This window comes from Mustela lutreola, chromosome 14, assembly GCF_030435805.1.
Source record: "Mustela lutreola isolate mMusLut2 chromosome 14, mMusLut2.pri, whole genome shotgun sequence".
NCBI classification, from domain to species: Eukaryota; Metazoa; Chordata; class Mammalia; order Carnivora; family Mustelidae; genus Mustela; species Mustela lutreola.
In genome coordinates, this window is record NC_081303.1 from 5005393 (window position 1) to 5011441 (window position 6049).

General features: G+C 48.5%; 1 long non-coding RNA gene across 1 annotated transcript; it reads left to right on the forward strand.

The window, feature by feature from the left end:
• The first annotated feature begins 2890 nt into the window (after positions 1-2890).
• Positions 2891-4992, forward strand: LOC131814586 (uncharacterized). Its single transcript, XR_009347353.1, has 2 exons — positions 2891-3318; positions 4824-4992. It is a non-coding gene; the product is annotated as an uncharacterized LOC131814586 (long non-coding RNA).
• Positions 4993-6049: the final 1057 nt, after the last annotated feature.

Consider the following 6049-nt stretch of genomic DNA (forward strand, 5'->3'; position numbering starts at 1 on the left):
ACACAGTAATCCTGGCAAAATGTGAAACCCCTTGACTACTAGGGTTGAGACAGAAGAGATTTTGACAAATGATCAGAGATTTAGGGTGTGTTTTGCAGGTCAGGCAAGACCTACTGGTTTAAATACAAGTGAAGGAAATCAAGGAATCAAAGATGATTTCTGGATGACTTAACGGAGCCGCGGTGTACCGGTGCCATTGACTCAGTAAGAGGAAGATGGTAGCGAGGAACGTGGAGGAGGCAGTTTGCAAATCAAGGGATCTGTTTTGAACAGCTCTTCATTGAAGCATCACGGGGTGCTTAAGATGACTCCAAGAGTCATTTTATTCTTCCCATTTTACAGATGAGGAAACTAAAGCCCAGAGAGGGTATGTAACAAGGTTAAGATCTTTGGTGGCTGACTCACTCCATGGGATCTCTTCCTTCACAGGCAGTGTAGAGGTTAAGAGGGATGAATCCTAACCCCACAACCACCATTTGCTAGTTTTGTGAGCCTTAAAATCTCTAGGCCTTGATTTTGTCCTCTTGAAAACGGAATGTTTCCTGCTAAGGGTTTGAGTGAGAGTCAAGTGCAGCAGGATAGGCAATCGGCAGGACATAACGTATAGCACATGTGTGGTAAGTGTTAACTAACGTTATCTCCAAAGCTAGGAATATCATAGCGTTATGGTTCTGGATTACTCCTACTAAACGGACCCATCTATGAGGTATATGTTCTTCCTCCAATCGGTCTTCAGCTTTGACACTAGTTTTGCTTCTTTCATCGTTAAGGCTGTGTTCCAGAATGAGAACCCAGTTGCCTATGCTGGATACTCTCTGACTTCTGAAAGTGAGGGCAGGGGAGAAGCCAGTGAGACATGAAATAAAGCCCGATTGAGTAAAGGAAACATCAGAGGCAGAAGACCAGGCACAAAAACTCCACTGAAAGGGTCTGAAATGACCAAAGAGAAAAAGTCCCAGCCTTAATCAGGGAAAGTTAGTTGTGTCAGTGAAAGAAAAAAAAGATAATAATAACCACACATGATACAATCAGACAGTAAAGATCTCGATCCCAGAAAGCCAAAGGTGAAGAGTGATCAAGAACGGTTCCCCCACGCTGACCTCACAGGAAGAACTGATCCAAAATTAGCAAAATTGAGAGGTTTAGCTTAAATGCCTGGAAAATTCCTTCCCTGAGAGTCCCCAGGTGCCGCCTCCTCCGCCGGCCCACTGGGCACCCTCACCTCAGCACGCCCCTCCCCCCTCGTGGCACTCTCTCTGGTAAGAAAATAGGACATGGAGAAATCAGTGCCAACTGAAGTGGGGAAGGGGGTGGGGAGGTGACCCTTCCAAAGTGTCCCCAAATGATGCCTTTTCAATAACTGTAAAAGGAAAGATGAGGATATGATCGCTAGGACTGGTGTAAAAAGCTGTTAGAGAAAGCAAGGCAAAGCAGCCCCACAGAGAGGCAAAGTAGAGGGGTCAGAGTGTCGAGCCTTTTCCCAGAAGTGTAGGGCTCCCTCCGCCCCAGCCTCAGCCCCATGCCGGGCAGGCTGTCTCTAGGCTGGATCCTAGCTACGAGTCCGGGATGGAGTGTCTGGTTCCTGCAGTCTGGGGAGACCGTCGACCTCAGGGACTGCGACCAGGTGCTGAGGGACCAGCTGCCTGAGGCTGAAGTCCAGCTTGCCCCACCCTTTTCAGTAATAATGGAAGAATAACTGAAGTAATTGGACAACTTAACTTCATTCAACCTTGGTTTTCTCAGTAATAAATATGAGAAAGAATATAAGGGCTGTATAATGAAGGTGAGAAAAAGTCTAATAACGGGGTCGCTGTGCGATGCCAGTGAGGTAATGTTCCCAGCACACAGCCTTCAGGAAGCATTTGTAGTTATTCTGTCTCTATCTGGAGTTTTATTGGATTAGACCAGAAGGTCTTCGGGAAGGCGTCTTTTCAGGAAAACAAAAACAAACCCAAAAAACTGCCAGGAATTCGTCCCTTTTCAGTCCATGTCTTTGCTTACCCCCGTTCTAGAAAAGAATATTTACCCAATAAGTTCCAAAAATAAGTTGCTGAAGAAAACAATGGGGGAACTATTGCATAAAGTCCCAAGAATAAAAAAAGTGAAGACGGAAGACGAGAGCGACGTGGAGTTCAGAAGTTCGCCGGAACGGATGAGTAAGGGGGGCCCAGAAAGGCCGGCTGTCACTCTCCTGCGGGGCTCAGGGCCGCTTCTGACGTCCCAGTGCGGAGCGGAGGTTTCCTCCTGTAGGTAATTTTGCTCCCCCTTCTTCCTTTTCCCAAACATATCATAAACTGTCCGATGACCAGAAAGTCTGCGTTGGCTGGAAACAAACAGGAAAGGGGAGGGTGGGAAACTCTTATTGTCTGTCTGGGTCTTATCTCACCAAGAGCTCCAGGCAAATAGGATGCGGTAGAACCCAGAGAACCGGGCCAGGTAATCCTGGGGACCCCCAGACGGTGAAGGAGATACGCATAAGGGGGTTGCCTGGGGAGAGCCCTGCCCGGTCTGCACCCACTCGGGAGGGATATGCCCCAGCCCAAAGCCCCCAGGTGATTTCCTCTTCAGAAAAAGCAGCCTGTGAGTATGGCGAGCGTGCAGGACAGGAGGCCAGAAGGCCCGAGGTAGCACCAGAGTGATTCACTGCCGAACTGGGACGCTTTGTCAGTGAAAGGGAAGAATATTCAAAACTACTCAAGATAATGTTAGTTCAACAGCCCACACCAGGACTGCCCGGGCAAGCCGGCACAGGTGCCCCCTCCTCTGTGTCCGCTGTCCTAGCGCCAGCACAGACACAAGACCAGCGCAGTAGAAGATGTATGCTGAGGAACAAAGAAAAAAGGGGGGATAAGTGTGAGGGAGGGAGCGAACATCCTTAAAAGCACTAGGACACGCCAGGCCTCTGTGGATCACCTCATGTTCCTGATCTCATGCATTCCCGGCAGACCGGCAGTTGAAGGGAAGTGATGCAAATGGCCTTGAATTCCGGACACTGGGAAGCAGCAGCTCATCCTTTTTTGCCTGCTGCTCCCCCAACCCCCCAGGGCTGACCATCAGGATGACTGCTGGGCACACTGAGTCGCTGGAAACTCCGTGGGATGCTTTACATGTGGTAGCTCAGGGCAGCTCTCCAAACCCCGCAGGGCGAGGTGGAGACGGGCCTCGGGGAGGTCGAGTAGCTCCCCCAGCTCACACCCTCCCGAGTCCTGAGGCAGAATTCAGACGGTCTGCCGGCTGCAGGGCCGGTGTTCTCACCCACGAGGCTGCAGGAAGAGGAGCACCGTTCAGCCGAGCCCAGGAGAGGCTCCTCCTCGGTGAGTAGCTGAGCAAAGAGAGTAGCCACGAGGCGACCTGCCCGCTCCGGCCTTGGCCCCGCCGCCTGTCCTCCTGCCCGCGCGCCCTCCGGCCGCCCTGCTCCTCGCTGCCCTTCGGCGAGTAGCCGACCGCAGTGGCCTCTCGCCCTGCACCCGTCCCGCTTCCTCCGGATTAGCGCGGCCTCTCCGGGGCTGGGCTTCCCGCCCGCCGCGGCCGTTCACCAGCAGAGCTCGGCCTCCCGCCTGTCCTGCCATTCTTCTTCACCAGGACACTCTGAGCCCCTTTCGGAGCCGGGGCTCTCGCTCCTTCCACGCCCCGCAGCAGCGGGGGGCACAGCCGGGGGCACACAGGTGGGTCCCGCGGCCTGCAGTTCAGGTGTACAGAGATCTTGACCCCTGGCCCCAGCGCTGAAAGAGAAGTTCCCCAGGGCAAACCGAAGTCACTCTTCCTTGTACAGACACACCTGAAAAAATTCACTGAAACTGAAAAATCATAAACAACGCCCAGATTTCCACTTAGTCGTTAACTTTCTTCTTCCTCACTTGGAGCCAATCTTTTAAACCGACTTTTCTCTCTGACATGCGTGCGGGCTTGACCTTGCTCTTGAGCCAGAATCTTTAGCCGTGCCCGGAAAGTCACTAGCGAAGGAAAAGGGCTGATGTGTTTCTCAGGGCCTGGCGCCCCCATCTGCTTGAAGTCCTTCTTTTCATGAAGGAGGCCCGGGGAGTGAGAGCTGTCCCAGCTGGGACAGAGCCCCAGTAACTTCTGGGTGCCAGAATTGAGGTGCAACCAGAGTGAAAAGAACTGTGAAGTGAAATGAAATTGCAACTGCTTAGACCAAAATACATAGAGGTTAAAAATAGAAACAGAGAAATTGTGTTTCAATTCTCCAACACAGAGATCGTCAATCGAGAATCACACCAACTACAGAAGTAGAGGAGAAATACGAGTTTTCTAGTCATTTTGCTAGAAAATAAAAAGACAAAACAAAAGTCAGCAAGCACCTAGTCTAATAAACCCTTGCTTATTTGTTTTTTTTTTAAATAAGTTCACTTTATCTGACTAAATATGAGTAATAATGATATGGTGATCTTTTTTTTAAGTTAAAGAATGAATGAAGTTTTGATTTGGAAGGGCGTAATTTACCAGACCTAATTATCACACATCCCTGTACAGACAGTGCAGCACGACTTCATGTTTTTTTCAGAACACGATCACAGAGTCAGTTTTACACTAGGTGGGTAACAGGTGGTCCCCCCAAATCTATTCTCCTCTTATGCTACGCCCTCTGTCATCCATGCAGAGACGACGTTTCTCATCCTGACTAGCCGTTGTGGCCATGCAATTTAGTTCTTGCCAATGGACTGTGAGAGGAAGTGATATAAACATATATCTTCTGTTATCACTTGCTTAAAAGGAAATTGCTTGTTCTGGACTTCCTCTCTTTCCCCTTCCTTTCAATGGAAAGTCGGGCGCGTGACAGATTTCTCTCCAACTCCGCAGGTGAGCATCACCCCCTAGAAGAAGTCCGAGTCCTAAGACGGAAGGAACTTGCACCCCCCCGCCAGAGCCTCCAGAGCTAGACTGTAATCGCTATCTCAAGTCACTGTATTTTGGGGTCCCTTTAAAGCATCTTGGGTGTTTTCCATAATCAGTACAATTAAAGAGAAAGATTCATCCATTTTCTCAAGGACTCTTTTAACCTTCGTGTGTCAAAATCATTCTCTTTTAAATCATCAGATCACGCGACCGTCTTTGTGACCCCTTCTTCCTCAGCTGTCCACTGATTGGAACCTGCCTGAGCCTCCTTCCTCAACAGCTCCAAGTGTGACTCTTCAGTTGTACGTTCACAGACTCATATCTTGACTCTCTTGCAAGCTCTGCAGTTTTACTCAACAAATCAGTTTACTTGGCATTCAAATGTTCACAACCATAGACTTAGCACAGAAGGAGAAGGATATTTATGTGGGGACTAATTTCGTGGTTAGCCAGTTCATTTGTGAATATTTTACGTTGCAAAAACTTTCCTTTCTCTTTATGACCTAAAGGCAGGACCTCAGATAATGCTACCTCAGTGCCAAATCGTCATACCTGAGATTTTCAAAAGGTGTTCAGGAGAAGGAGAATTTGTTGTCTGTGCCTTTAGTGGTTAACCTAAATCGTTTAACATGCATCCTTAACAAACTCCAAGTTTCATATTTTTATCGTCTCTTAAGCGCTACACAGATCCGAGAATGTTTTCATTCTCCTCACTGTAATTCCCTGAATTTAAGTGCTGTGGCGGTCTGGTATCTTGGTTCCGTCTTGTTTTGATTTGTCCTACCAGGTAGGTATTATCATTGCTGTTATTATGTTACACAGTCAGTGTTTGTTTTTATGTAACCACATCTTTAATCACATCCTTGCTCACCATTTCTTTTTGTCGCTCAGACTTTCCATTCATGCTCAAGCCCCAGAGAGGACTGGCTTGTGGTTATAAATTCTCAGGGGAGACTTTTCTTGCTCTGCTCAAACCAAGGTCAGACCAGACAAGGGAAGATTGAGCTTCTCCTTAAACTAAGACCAGAGTCCTTAGGTGTCCCAGCTTTATTTGTGAGTTTCTTATGAGATCCCCACTTTAGTCCAATCTTAGTCATTTTCCCTTGTCTTCTAAGTCCTGTGCACCCATCAGAACAAAACATCAAGGTCACCAAGGTTTGTTAGATAATCCCAAATGAAATCTGCTTTGATGTGC